The sequence below is a fragment of the Zalophus californianus genome, chromosome 2 (assembly GCF_009762305.2).
Source record: "Zalophus californianus isolate mZalCal1 chromosome 2, mZalCal1.pri.v2, whole genome shotgun sequence".
In the NCBI taxonomy this organism is placed as follows: domain Eukaryota; kingdom Metazoa; phylum Chordata; class Mammalia; order Carnivora; family Otariidae; genus Zalophus; species Zalophus californianus.
Genome location: NC_045596.1, coordinates 182,508,336 through 182,523,764, shown reverse-complemented (window position 1 = coordinate 182,523,764; position 15,429 = coordinate 182,508,336). Strand labels below are relative to the sequence as shown.

Genomic DNA, 15,429 nt, shown 5'->3' with positions numbered 1-15,429 from the left:
TTTTGTTTTCCCTTTACTTCAATCTCTTAGAAAAATGAAGTAAAACAGGTTCTATATTTATAGATAAAACTAAGCCACACAATAGAACTGTAGGGGGTTGGACCAAATCATCCGGGTCACATGAGGGTTATAAAGATTAAATGATACGTTTAACACTAGGACTATTCTGTTTAGGAAGGAGGCATGTTGCTAATTAGCATAATTGCCTCAGGACTTGCAGTAACAGGATCAGTGCATTTGTTTTTCTGATTTTTTTGTTTGTTTTGGTGCTTTTGCATGAGAGAATCATTCAATGGTGTTTAGTGCTGTATCTCTTTAAAAATAATCATATGCCTTTCAAAGTCACAGATATATTAGTTACATGTCTGTCTTTGCAACAGGTTCTTCAAAAGCAAGTTTGCATGCAATACAATAAAAGACAAGATCATGAGTTAGGCCAGATGGGTTTGCACTAACTCTCGCTAGCTGTGTGACCCTGAGTAAGTCCCTTGACCTTTCTTAGCTTCCATTTCTTCAGCTGAAATATGGAGATAATAATCTGACCTATTTACTCTGGGTCTTGTTCAGGAGATACTGGGACATTGTAATGTGAAAAGGCTTTGCAACCGTAAATGGCAGTACATCTCTTAGTGGATCTAATGTTGCTAGCATAGAAAACTTAGTCAAATACAATATCCTCAGATTAATTCTCTGAAAAAGCCTCTCTTAAAACGCTTTCAGCAAATCCAAACCGGTTAATTATTATTTTAAGTTTGGGCCCAGGTTGTCTGACACTTAATGGCTCAATAATCTTACATCTGTCGTAAGTGGAATGGCATTTTCGGAAAAGCGTTGCATTAAAAATATGTCTATAGAGGGGCGCCTGGGTGACTCAGTCGTTAAGCGTCTGCCTTCGGCTCGGGTCATGGTCCCAGGGTCCTAGGATCGAGCCCCGCAGCGGGCTCCCTGCTCTGCGGGAAGCCGGCTTCTCCCTCTCCCACTCCCCCTGCTGTGTTCCCTCTCTCGCTGTGTCTCTCTCTGTCAAATAAATAAATAAAATCTTTAAAAAAATATGTCTATAGAAGAAAATATTTTATGAGCCTAATAGACAGCTATGGATGAAATTCGTTCACTTTAGCAAAGAAGAACTTCATTTGTGTTTAGAGAAGAGTGGGTCGGGCCTCGTTTATCTCCCTGGTATTGTATTCTTTCCACTTATCCCAAGATAACAGCTGGAGCTCATTTCTTTAACCTTTAATAGGTGTTTGCTAATAAACTTCTTAGTAGTACGAAGATAAAACAGACCAGGAGTCGGACACTCTGAGGAGACAATCAGTGCTGGTTCCTAGCAAACCTCCGCCCTGATAATTCTGCAACCTCCCACTCCCTACCCCCACTCCTGGCCCGCCCTCGCTGCAATGCCCCACGGCTAGCTGGAAGCTAGAGAGCTCGCAGGGATAACACAGGAGGCGAGAGCCGGAGTAGGCAGAACGCCAATCGTCCTCGGGGACCTGCGTGGTCTAGGGACGCGCGGGTCAGCCAGGTGCGCTGGCAGCAGCCGCGGGGCCCGGCGTTGCACGTGGCAACAGGTGCGGCGCAGTCCTGGGCTGACGCCGGGGGCCTGGGGCGCGTCTGCATTTAGCCCGGGAGCGTGCGGGGCTTCGGGACCCGGACGCGGGAGCGCCAGAGGAGGGAGCGAACTGGCTAGTCGAACCCGCCAACCTGACGAGTAGAGCGGAGCGGAGCGCGGCGGGAGTCTCCCGGGCCTGTGTTCCGAGGTACAGCCACGCGCGTCTTTCAAGTTTCTCGGGGCGCACCACCCCCCCCTTGAATGCCGCCTGCCCTTTGTCTCCAGCAGCGAGGTGCAGGCTGGGGCAGCTTGGAAGGGGTGGCAGCGGGCGAGGTGGGTAGAGGCGGCGGAGCTTTTCTATTTACAAGTTTCCCGAACTCCCCGCCCTTGCTCCACCCCCAGCGGCTGGAGAGGCGGGGAGGCTGGGGCGCCCCGGCCTCGGGGTTCCCGCTTGGCAGCTGCAGCCGCCGCTGGCGTGCGGGGGTGGGGTGAGGGACGAGCCGTGTGGCCCCAGGTGTAGACGTTGCCCACTGGGCACTGATTGCACCGCGGGTCTCCCGGGTGGGCCTGGAGCGCCGGCGCCGGGGCGCTCAGTCCGTTTCCCCTACTCTATGTCTCTAATCCCAGGAGAAGGAGGAGCTGCGGGTAAGTGCGGAGTTGAGAAGATTCCGGCTGCCCAGCCTGTCCGCGGCGGAGATCTCGGGCTGGGGGCGGTGGGAGGGGAAACGGACGGCCGGGGACACAACGTGAACGTGACCGTCACGGGGGACTGAACTAGCTTTGAGGGAGGGGGCGGTTATTCCAGGGGCTTGGGTGCCAAAGTTGGGGGAGAAGTGGGGAGACAACACAGGAGCGGAGGCTGCGGAGATCGGGTCTCACGTGGGGTCAGAGCAGCTGGTGCGGCAGGGACGGATGCGGATCGCCGTAGCTGTCACCTTGAAAGTGACCGAAGGGGTTTACAGTAGACGCAGACTGACAGGCGTTTGCTTGCAGCCGGAAGCCGCCCACCAAATACTTGACCCGCCAGGGCTCAGCAGTCCCAGCCTTTTCCCGTTGCGGTTCGCTTGGGCCCATTCTCAGCAAAAGCGATCAGGGCTGAAATGTGGCGTTAATGAGGTTGCTGCAATTCCCAAGGTCCTCCCGTCCCGTGCCTTACTACTTCCTGCGGCTTACTTGTGCTTTTCTAGCTCTCTAGAAAAATCCACTCCTACGTCAAGTCACCTGATCACTACTCTACAGTAATTATGGGACTTGTTACCTTAATTTTTCCCCCTCCTTTTTCAAGATGTACTCTTTGCAAATAACTAAGTGATTGTTGACTTTGACTTAGCATAATTTATTTTGGAGTAAGAATGGAGAGATTCTTCATTTAGCCTGCATCAAGTTTGACCTACTCTGTTAACTACTATTGACTATTTAGTAGTTTGGGTGCTAAGAAAGGAAATCCAGCGTGTTGTGTTTGTTTCAGTTTTAGGCAAAACTCAGGAATGACAGGGTTTGTTTTGCCAGGTGATGTGATTTTAGTCATCAGCACACTAAATCCTTAGCCCCGGGGTGGGGGGTGGTGGAGGGTGCGGTGCAGGTGTTAGTGGAGGCGAGGAGGGAGGAGAATAAAAAGGAAATGAGTCGCTGCTTCCTGGGAACCTATGACCTCTGTAAGGAGCCTAGGTACACCCAGATAGTGTGTGGTTAACCCGAAGAGAAACTGAAGAATTTGGAAATGCTATACAGTAGACCAGCCTCTTTTTCAGGGATAATCAGGGCAGGAAATGATGGACAATTTAAATTGAACCAATGATGCCTTATTTGCATAGTGCTTTGCAATGTGTGGGATACTTTTTTTTTAATACACTATTCCATAAGGAAAGTTATACAAAGAAATGATTAAAACTATTTATCCTTAAAAAAAAAAAACTTAGTGGAATCGAGTTTAAAATAATACATATTATTTACTTGTGCCAATTTTCCCTCTTTAAAAATCAGCATTATGGAGAAAATAGTGCTTGCAGAAGATCTGCACCTTTTAATTATGTATTAGTAATACATGGTTACAATTTTGGATAATTTCATGGTTATAAAATTCTAGCTAGATTTCTTTCTCTGTATTTGTTAATAGACGGAAGCATTTAGAAGGCATGTCCCATAATAGCCCTCCTCTGTTGGCCTTGTTCCATGTCTGCTTGCTGTATAAAAATGGGTAGATTCAGAAAAAGTATGAATTAAATAATTCTACCACCCAAATATAATCACAAATGTTTTCTTCGTGCTTGTTAATTTATTTTTTTACAGTTATGATGCAGTTTATACAGATATTGCATACTGATTTTTTTCCTGTTTATGAGGAAAAAGTTTGCAGGTCATTACAGTTCTCTAAGAGTCTTATTTTAGTGGCTACATAATATTTTATTATATAGAGGCAACAAATTATAAGCTGAACTTTTATTTCCAATTCCTATTAAATATATACTCTTGTAACAAATATCTCTTATAAAACTTTATCTACAGGGCCTATTTCCTTAGGATGGAGTCCTTGAAATACACTTTTTGGCTCAAAGATCTCTTGATACAGATGGACCATTTGCTTTCCAAAAAATGTTTTGCCAAGTATGATCCCCACCAACACACAGTATCTGTTATGGTATTCTTGTTAATATGGGGAATCACTCCTAAAAGGAAAAATAATTCTTCCAGCTTTAGAGGTAAACAGTGCTTTCTTGATACCTAAATTTCCAGTTCTTTAATCACAAATCATGAATACCAAAAAAAATTTATTTTTCATTTTTGTTCCTTTTTTTATGACTGCAGTGCCAATTTTTTTTTCTACTGGGATATTAGTATTTTTCTATTCGAACTTTTATGGACTGATAATAAACTTTTATATTTCATATTACAGATTTTTTTCCCCCCATGATGTCTTGGCTTTATAAAGACGAATACCATGAGTTTATAGTGGTTTTGACTTAGAGGTGTTCTAGACTTTAATGTAGCCAAGTCTGTTGACTTTCTCAAAAACAGAATTAACACTTCTGAATCATAGCTTAACTGGGTAACAGTGGCAGACTTTTAAAAGAATCTCCCCTCCCGTCCCCTCCCCACCAATTCTGAGTAAGATTCCTTTCAAATCCATTAGAACAACCTCCAAGTCCTGGAGTAGACCATTGTAAACCAGATTGGGTTTGTTGATAAGAAATAGTTGTGCATGGTATATATCGTTAGGAACAACATTCTTCAAAATCAGAACAAAGTTTTAAATCCCAGGGAATAAAAATGTTTCAGATCTGTTCTATGATTATGTAAATATGTGATTAGGCTCACTATACATTTTTTTTTATTTGTAGTAGTGTCTTGCCAGATTGTACAATCATTACAGTTCATACTGAATTGTTGAGTCTTTTCTTGATGTCTAGATAGATGTATATGTAGTTTAAAATTTTTCCAAAATTTCCAACACTGTTTACAGATGAAACTATTTAAAGGGGGGGGAACCGCCTCATTTCCCAAACTTGAGTTATCGTTCCATACTGTGGAAGTTTAAATATACCCTGAGGACTCTTAAAGGCTTTGCTGAGTGAATTTTCCATCACTTAGGGCCCACAAATAAGCCACCAGACCATATATGAGCCCCGAGGATAAGGTTGGTGTGTGTTGCATGTGTTTTAGGGCATGTAAAAAATGAGCCCAAACTTTCTCTGGAGGCAGGTGAGCCTACCTACCAGGAGGTGACCTGCCCCACTTGCCTGGTAGGGACCTGGACAGCGGTGGCTGTGGCCTTTGGAGAGGTGAGGAGTAGTGACAGGGTGAGTGTGCTGCAGGAAAAGGATTAGGTCCTATGGGGTGTGACCACCAGCCTGAAATTTTTTTTTTAGAAAAGCCTGCTTTAACCAGGGTTTCCCATACTTTGGGAAATCGGTTATAACCAGTAACTGAGTTCAACTGGCAACTACTTCTTCTAAAGATGTATTTTTCTAAATCAAGCTCATACAAGATTGTTCTGATAATTTTCTTTTTTAAAAGAGAGGACTGCAATATGAAATCAGAAGTTATTATTCTCTGTGGGCACTTATCCATGATATTAATGCATGACTTTTTCTTATTCACTTGGCTCAAAATGAAAAAGACTTCCATTTTGGGGATGACAGATTTGGGAGCTAATCTTTACTATGTAGGTAAATACAATAAAACTTCATTTTCATACACTATAAGGTATTTTGCAGTTTGTGATTGCCCTGATATATAATGTTTACACAATCCAGGAAGAGTGTTTGCTCAACAAAGAGAATAATAAACAAGGCTGAATCTAGAGGTGTTAGGTAAATAGCTTTCAAGCACTTCAGAATTCCATTTTTGCATATACATCTTTGATTCCAAAACAACCTTAGGTGTGTATTCATTAAAGCTGGTAGGTTTTCTGTAGTCTGCAGTGTAAGCCCAATATTGAAGAGAAAATATTTAAAGATAAACTGTATTTACATTTGTTAAGGCTTATGTCTAAGCTTATGAATGTTCTGTGTACATATTACTTGCATGAGTAAAAGTAAAAACCACACATCCTACCATTCTCACATAGAAATTTTATTTCATTTTGAAGTTGTAAAACTAAATAGGCTTAAAGTCACTTGGTTTCTTTTGAGGAGACATGTTTACTTTTTAGTAGGACCCATTCTTTTTGAGCAGTGAAAGAAGATCATGTGCAGGTCGTAAGCTTCTCAAACTAGCTGCAAAGGGCGAAGCTGTTGCCAGGAAATTACTTCCAGGTAGTGTTAATTTTGTCTGAAATTGTACTGATTTCGTTTTTCAGTAAGAGTTGTGCTAAGTGGGAGGGCAGGTCTGGCCAGCTTCCCACTACGTGCACACGGAAAAAGAAAGCTCAGATTGGGAAGAAAACAGACTGCGAAAACATCAGGCTTAGGGCTAAGATGCCATGGAGAGGGGTTTAAAGCCATCAAATTCCTTATTTTCACTCTTTTAAATTCTTGTAAATATTTGTACCTTGTCAATTTACATTTACCCTCAATGCAAAGAAAATGAAGTTGGCACTGATGTTCGTGGGCTGATCAACCATGATTGAGCTGACCTTCTACGATTAACTAAAACATTTCAGGACATTTTGTGTTCTAAATTGGCAATGAGAAAGCAATTCTTGAGAAGAGTGGGAAGGAGATGTGTAAAAGTATATTCTTGTTTAAATAGATGTTTGAATACAAGTAGAGCTTACATGTGGCTGTGTTCATTGGAACAAAATTTGAAGCCTATATAGAGCTTTATATAATGCAGCTTTAAATAGGAACAAAAATAGAAGCCTATACAAGCCATATAGGAGCTGACATTGGAAACATAGACTGAGGGGCACCTGGGTGGCTCAGTCGGTTAAGCATCTGCCTTTGGATTAGGTCATGATCCCAGGAGCCTGGGATCCACTCCCATGTTGCACTCCTTGCTCAGCAGGGAGCCTGCTTCTCCCTCTGCCTGCTTTCCCCCTGCTTGTGCTTTCTTTCTCTCTCTCTGACAAGTAAATAAAACCTTAAAAAAACAAAAAAACACCACGGGCTCACCCCTTCTCCCAACCTTTGTGTCATCAATTGAGTTGTAGTTACCAGAATAACTACCAGTTAAATCACTTCGTGCTATGAAAAGCCTGTTTTTTAGTTATATAGTAAACTGCTATACTATGGTCTTCTTAGACAAATTATGGAATCGAACTGTATGTGCTTATTTCTACTACCCTAGCTCAGTAGCCCGTAATTCAAGGCAGGGTTCTGGAATTCCTACTTGTTGGTGAGAGAGGGATTGGGGAGAAATGAGAAATGGGTTAAAAAGGGTAAATATTTGTACTTGCAAGAAAAATGCCTTGTTTTATTAGATCGTCCATCTACACTTTGTGTATAACCCAGTCATTTATGCAGAGTGTATAATTAGGATTATGTTTTCATGTTAAATGGTAAATAAAAGGCATGAACGAGAATCCTTGCTGTTAGAATCTGAAGTTTGATAAGCCTCAGAGCATATACTGAGCACTTCCTATGGGCCAAACATTGCGAAGTAGAAGGGCACAGATGTGGGAAACAAAATTTTTGGCTCCGGTTTTCAGGCGAGTCAGCAGAAAAGTCCCCAAAGTGCGGTTTTGGAAATGGTAGTGTTGAGGGTCCTAGAAATATCCTTCCCAGATCATGAACATTGTGCCATATGTTGGAGATTCTACCTGCTACCTTGACTAAAGTGTGGTAAAGCAAGGCTGTGTGACATCTTTTGTCATCTAAAGACTCTTTGTCCTTAATCAGGGATCATGATTACTCTCAGAATTGTCACGAAGCAGGATGCTTGGCACTGCAGTCTAATTTCACTTATTTGCTCCGGATAATCTTTTTAGCGACCTCTTCCAGTGGGTTTTTGTTAAAACTTGTAAGCGTCTTGAGGATAGGGTCTAAACCTCATGTTGGGTACATTTGCAGTTTTATAATTATTTGTACCAGATGGAGCCTGGAATAAATCATCTAGAGCACTAATGGCATGAGAGTTTGAAATTCTTTCCTCCGTCAGTCACAGCTACTAGGTCTTTTAAGCCAGAGACGATAATTTACTGACTGCTTCTCTAGACTCTCCTCTCTGTCCTGGCCCTCACACTTCCTCACACCCCCCGTGGTAGCCTCAGCCAGCAGACAGAGGCCACTCCACCGGTGGCCCTGTGTCCTTCCGAAAGCTGGCGCTGTTAGACGGTAGGGTCACCTGGAGCCGGAAGGTGTGAGGTTCGTTCCTCCCGAGTTGGAATTTTCTTTTATTACTAAGTGCCATTCTCAGAACATCTGGCAAACCCACGTGCAAATACTTGTACGGAATTAATCCCACTTGTGCTAATTGATTACAGTCTCCCGTTGTGCAGATGGTCACAAGTCGACAAGTTCTCTTAGAGACGTGGGCTGTTTCTCGTTTAGAGAAATATGTATTTAGGTTTTAAAAAGTAACTCAGATGAATTTTCAGTCTGGGGTGGTTGTTTCTCTCGTTGCATTTAATGAGATTTGTTTCAGAGTAGTTTTGCATTTCTGTAAAACTTTGGCCCACAAGACTTGCTGGCTATTGAATTTGATTCTGTACTCCTCTAAGAGTTGACTTTTTATTTAAGGCTTAGAAACTCCTGGTAGTGCTTTATGGGGAGATACTACTAATGGCAACTATGCAAAGGAATTTCCTAGTACATTTTACTTCCAGTATAAGGGGAGTGTATCTATCAATGAAATGGAGATAGGAAAAATCCTGCATTTCTCTTTTCATGAAAAACTTTAAATGATTTTCTATTGCAGGTATGACTGTTAGGTTACAAAATGGTTATACCTTGTTATGCCCAACACTTAAAATTTGAAACCTTATAGGTACCTCAAATGAAAATTATTTTCTACTTAAATGGTGTAAGTACAAGCCTCCAGGGCAGGGTAATGCTTTTTTTTTCTTTCTCTCCTTTCTCTTGTTTTATTAAGATTGGAATAATAAAAGAGGTATTTCAACATTTAGCTAGATTTTGCTCACCCTGATGTCCAGTTTGAAACCTTGGAGGCATACTTTGTTAATAGAAATGGAAAAAAATGTTACTGGGATCCAGTACGTTTGGTACCCAGAATATAATGGAGAGTGCACAGACTTTAAAATATGACCACGCTGGGCTCATGTCTGAGATCTGTGTTAGCCACGTGGATTCAGTAAGTAACTTTCTTCCTTTTGCACCCCTGTCCCCCTATCAAGACGGTGGGGATGATACCTGTTGCTTGGGGTTATTATGCCACAGTGCCAAATACAGGACATCTCTTCTGATTCATGGCTAGGAAGTTTTATCTAATTTCCTTAACTGAATTTTGAGAGGGTGGTTGCTAGGGCCTACTGGTGCTCTCTGCTGGGAATTAAATTCCAGGCACAGGAGCCTGATCACTTTTCTTCTTGCTTAAAAAGAATTGGTTTATACCAGTAATAGTTGAGAATATTTATTCTTGGACTTAAGCTTTGTTACCTTTTGGCTTTCTGTAGAGTTCAGGTTTAGGGAGCTGCTGGTGTGTGTGTGTGTGTGAGAAAATAGAGATGAAAAATCCAGAATTGCCTCAGTGTGTGTGTGCGCATGCGTGCATGCGCACACACACATGCATATGATTAAAATTACAGTGAAACAATAACTGTTTTTGGATAGTATCTTGTAAATAGGACATTAAGGACCTTTTTGTTCAGTTAGCACACCAACTTGTGAAGTAGAGGTCTATCTTATACATGAGGAAGTTGACTGGAACTATGTGGATAAATGTTTTGTATTATGATGAGTGAGTTCTAGAACCAGGATTAGGATCCAGTTCTTCTCTCCTGGTCTATACCACCTTCCTGGTAGGATATTGATACTTGACTAGTTTTCATGCCATAAAGAGTAATCACTGTTGTGAGGATTTTCTTCATATTGGTGCTGAAGTGGGATCAAAAGCGTCACTTGTTTGGGTATATAACATTTCAAATGACATTGCTTGGAATTATGGCATGTTATTTTTCCATCTTAACTGCAGAATATAAAACAATGTTAAATCCTGTAAGCCGCTAAGATGAGTAGCACAAATGGAAAATTGATAGTTACAGACATTTCTGTGACATTTTACAGTTTTTACACTGCTTCAAAGAGAACCAACTAAATTTTAATAGTCCTCTGAATCATTTGATTGTACAATAATATGTTGTAAAATGTACCCATTTTACAGATAGCAGCCCAGGGTCATGTATGTTGAACAGGGACTAATACTTGTTTTTCTGAAGCACTTTTTTCTATAGAAATACTGAATCCTATTTCCTTATTTTAAGCTACATGGAGGCAGGTAATTCTTTGGCAGATGGAGTTAATCCCAGGTAGAAATTTAACTAGGAGGTGAGGCCTGGTGTCCGTCAGAACGGGGAAGAGAATGTCCAATAAAACCACAGTTACACCCTGAGTATCAGTCATGGTTTCTAGCCCTAAAGGTCAACAGTTCTGTGTTACCAAAATGACTTCTAAGGAATGTACGATGTTAGGACTTGACAAGTAGGCCATTTTAGGGAGGTTGGCTCTTTCTTCCTTTGGGCTGCCCCTAGGAGTTAGATCTATACATACACTGACCGTCTGTGAAAGAACTCTTACTTGCCAGTGGAAAGCCTAACACAGGTAATCATTTTCCAAGTAAAAGGTACAGGAAGTTGATGTTTAATAAAGGTTGGGAGATATGGCGTGAGGTGCCAACTTGTGTAACCACATACACACTGACATTTTTCAACTGGTCTTGGCAGGATTCAGATGGAAAATTATTTCCTTTCTGCCAAGTGGACTTTGAGGAGATACGGCAACTGTCTGAATGATTCTAAACAAGGAGCTGCTCATGGGCATTTAATACCTTGAGGGAGAGAAGTCACTTTAGCTTAAATCTGTGTCCTGTGTAGACATTCTACCCCATTTCCCTCCAACAACCTGTGCTACCTTTTGGATAATTCCTTTACCTAGCTGTGTACAATTTAGAAACAAAAGAATGCAGAGTCTTCACATCACGTTACTTCTTCAGGCAAACTGTAGAGTCCCTGACAGTGTTCTTGACAAGCATTGTGTGCGAATGGTGGTATGGTTTTAGTTGCTTACTTTTATTGGGACAGCCCTTTCTGTATGGCCTCAGTGGTACCTGGAACTTAATCTTACTGTTTTTGACTCTCCTACTTCTTACTGATTCTCATGAAAAAGCTGAATTTATGATGGAATTCTTATCGGCAAGATGATGTAATATTGACAAGAACAAGAATGTAATTTTATTCACCTCTCTATTAGGAATACTTAGAATAGTGCTTTTATTAAGGTGCTTAAAAACGTGTTGAAGGAATGCTGACCTAAACTAAGAGCAAATATTTTAGATTCGGTCTCAAACCAAGACAAACCTGGTTTGTGGTCCTAAACTCCTTTTCAAAGTGATTGTTTAGGTCTGGGGCTATAGTGCCCTTACAGGGTCATGGACAGAGACCTACTCCTCTAGGAGGGTCTAGGTGAATATATGCAGGAGCTAACAGTGAAACGTAAAACTGTGTAAGTCAGGTTTGATGTCCACAAGATCAGACCAAAATGGTAGTTGGTGTAGTAACCATGCAAGATTTTCACTAGGGTAGGAAGGATTAGTTGGAAAGTAGATTCTAGAACAAGAACCAGAAAAAACATCTTTAGTTTCAAAATGAGTTAATAGAGGTGTTTGGGAATATACACACTGTTTACTGGCCACATGATAGGTGAAAAAATTTTTTTAAGATTTTATTTGACAGAGCATAAGCAGGGGGAGCGGCAGGGAGAGGGAGAAGCAGGCTCCCTGCTGAGCAGGGAGCCCAGTGTGGGGCTCAGTCCAGGACTCTGGGATCATGACCCAAGCTGAAGACAGACACTTAAGTGACTGAGCCACCCAGGTGCCACCCAAATTTTTTAACTGATATAAAATTAAGTACCATGCAGTGTACCTAGGTTAAGTGTACAAATATGAGTCTTGACAAATAATTTCCATCTGTGCAACCGTCACACCAATCGAGCTCTAGAACATGTCCATCCCCCCAGAAAGGTGCCTTGACTGAACGAACAAGTTGCTAAGTTCTGGTCCTAAAGTGAGGGTAATAATAAAGCTTGTTTCACAAGGTTGTTGACAGTATAACAGTAGCAACTAACAATGGTGGGTATTAGAAAGTTTCCAAAAATTTCATTTAACCTTAAAACAACCCTAAGAAATGGATTGTTTACTGTTGCATCCATTTTTACAGAGGAGGAAAATGAGGCCAAGATGACTTTTGGCTTGTTCCAAGCGAGGTAGGTAGCCCAGTAGCTGAGACAGTTCTGCAGAGCTGGGTTTGTCGCTAGCAAATGTTGGTTGACCTTATTAGCTATGAGAAGGAAGGGGGAAAGAGACCAAGGGTACACATTTGAACTGGGTCTTAATGTCCATTGTTACTTATGAACTATGTTTCTTGGGCAGGATCCTCAACTTCTGGGAGGATCTACCCGGAAGAGGCATAGGAAGTCGTCATGGGACCTCTCTGTGCTATGGGGCTGTCACCTGGGAGACAACTGTGAGAACACTTTGGGGACTTGGAAGTGCTGTGTGCTGACATCCTTATCTCTGTCCATGGAAGAGATAGCTGCCTGCTCCCCCTCTTCTGGCCTCACACCCTTGGGAGACTGTGGGCAGACAAGGAGGGACTGACGGTGTGTCAGAGAGACGGTCCCCACGTGACAGTCTTGATGGGCCGAACACTGTGTTTACAGAACATTTTCTCACAGGTCTCTGACATTCAAAGCCTTAGATAGTTTTCCAGCTATTATGTCAGCCAACCTCCATGATATTTTAAGTATCCTTTCTCCTGTTGTCCTTCCAGATTTTTGGAGGGGAAATGTTACTAGTCGATAGAATCTGAAAGGCTCAGAAACACTCACCTGCCTGTTCCTCAACCTCAGTCCAAGCTTCCTCTTCTTCAGGGAGCTACACTCCATCATCCTCTCCATGTCCACACAGTGGAGTCCGTCCTCTGGGTTCCCTTAGGCTGGGTTCCACCTCTACTTTTGCAGTTTTTGTAATTATTGACTTGTACTTTGTCTTAACTATCGGCTCTTTGAAGACTCCTTAAACACGAATTGTCTTCACCATTTTGTCCCTAGGAGAGCAGCCGGCATGTGGTAGGCAAGTAATCAGTGTTTGTTGAATGAGTGAGTGGAAGTTCTTGTGGTAAAAGGTCAGTTCAAAGTAGGGACACAGAAACGGGCAGGGTGGTGCATGAAGTATGTGACCCCCCACTTTTCTTCTCTGGGACTGCTCTGGTACTGTTGTAGGGGATTCCTCCTTTTGTAGCTAATTGGAGGTTCTGAATAGTAAAAAAATATCTCCTGCTTGAAAGGCTTTATTATTAAGGGAATAGTTGTAAGAAAATTGGGAAGATTTGGAGAGCTAACTATAACATCTTGCATTTATATAATGGTAGGAATAGAATTTTTCTAAACTATAAATGTGAATTAAGTTAAATCACACAGATATTTTAGGTATACAAGTTAGAAAGTCATTATCCCAAAGGAGAGCTGTTATTTTAATGTCTGGTTAAAATACTTTGTATAAAGTATTTTAACCAGGGATCGGAATCATTTAGAGAAAGGCATGAGTAGATCCTGAAATTCTTAACTTAAAAAAAAATTGGCCTGTTGAATTCCACAAATATTATTTGGGTGAACATGGGTAGAACCTTTCCCTCCCACTTCTAAGTTCAAATCCTCTTGTATCCATTTCTACCTTTAAACTCTGGGCAGCCAGTCATGCCATCAGGGCCCACCCATCTGTGCAAATGGGAGCAGTGGTTCTGGCTTTGGTCAGTTGGAGATTTCTTGGCCATAACTGAGCCACAGATTGCCATTAAGGATGGAATTCTATTACTGAATTATTTCTTTTGAGCATTTATTGCTGAGGGTGGTTACTTCTAAGTATCTCTTTTGATTGACTTTGTGCCATTGATATTAAAGGCTGTTGCAGTCAGGCTGTGATATCATCGGTAGCCAGACTTGGACCCTTTTCATGAAGCTAAAGACTTTGCACTGAACATACTAGCCTTAGATATATAAAGCCAAACAAAGCCCAATTTGTGGATTTCCTAATTTTTCTATAGCACAACGATTTGCGTATTCGGTGTCTTTAAGAAAAAATTATACCATCTATTCCTCCAAGTCTATTGAGGACAGATTCTAAGATCCCCTAGGCTCCCTCTTCTTATACTGCCTTCTGAGAAATACAAAAAAAAGTAGCTAATTTTGGAACAGTGAGATTTTTGTTCTGCTTATGAGGGTAAGGAAGGGGACTTGGCTGGGTTTCTTGCTTCCTGATGTCTGTGCTCTATTTCTTGTTCTCCTGGCACATTCCCACATTCAGCCATCCTAGATCACCAGAGTGGTTGGAGAGGAGACATCTGACAGAGGTGTGCTCACCTTCAGGGCCAGAGACTCCCAATAAGCAGATGTCACAGCCAGAACCAGTGAGTGAATCTTTACTCCTTGGTTCCCCCTCTGAATCAAGCTTGTCTTCTCAAATACTAGAGCCAGTGTGATGTCCTTAACATTTTCATGAGGTCTTCATTTGATGTTATCAGGAGAAATCTGGAGAACAAACCTTTTTGATGCTGTCAACCTATGGGTTCAGAAAAAATGGACAGTTATTTACAAAATCCAAGATGGGGGATGAATGAAAGAGATTAATTTTGATGTGACACGATGTCCTTGGAGGAAAGGTACAAAATGAAATATATGAATGTATTTTTTCTCCATTTTTTTGGATGTGCTCTCCCTTGAAACTTCAGTTGCCAACTATTCAAACCTAGTTTGAGGTTCTTAGGTTTCATTTTAGTAGTGAGCTGGAAAAACCAACCAAACACTTAACTTGAAATTTGTCTTACTATAGTTGTCTTTAATAGAGGTGAAGCAGTGATCCTGTAGAGTTCTAACATCAGATATATTTAGTATATCTGGTGGGCCTGTACCAATTATAGATGTTGTAGTATGTGGTTATATTTATAAATAGCACAAGAAGATACTTTTATTATACCATCTTGGTGGATTCTTTTTTTTTTTTTGAAAGGTGACTAAACTTTTCTTTGAATATTTTTATTAATACCTACCTCTTTCCAAGGTTAACAAGTCCAAAATCTCAGTGTTACTGGACATGACATTTCAAGGGGAAAAAAAAAACACTCAACACTGAATAGCTTTAAATTTTCTAGCATGTGGGTTAAAACTCTCAAAGTAGGAAATCTCAGCTTTGTTGTTTTTGTTTTTTCCCCCGATGAAATTATGGGTACTATGGATTGCATGTCTGGATTGGGAGCCCAGGCTTGGTTGGGCCAA

The 15,429-nt window shown here is 41.5% G+C and overlaps 1 protein-coding gene across 3 annotated transcripts in view; it reads left to right on the top strand.

Annotated features, from left to right (window-relative positions):
• The first annotated feature begins 1,442 nt into the window (after window positions 1–1,442).
• Window positions 1,443–15,429, top strand: part of MTUS1 (microtubule associated scaffold protein 1) — a 166,624-nt gene continuing 152,637 nt past the window's right edge. For 2 of the 3 annotated variants that reach the window (XM_027598753.2, XM_027598754.2), the window contains exon 1: window positions 1,971–2,194. The gene's annotated coding sequence lies outside the window, so the exon portion shown is untranslated. Of the gene's footprint in view, window positions 1,758–1,970; window positions 2,195–15,429 lie in introns of those variants that run through there. The other variant, XM_027598755.2, reaches the window with a different exon arrangement.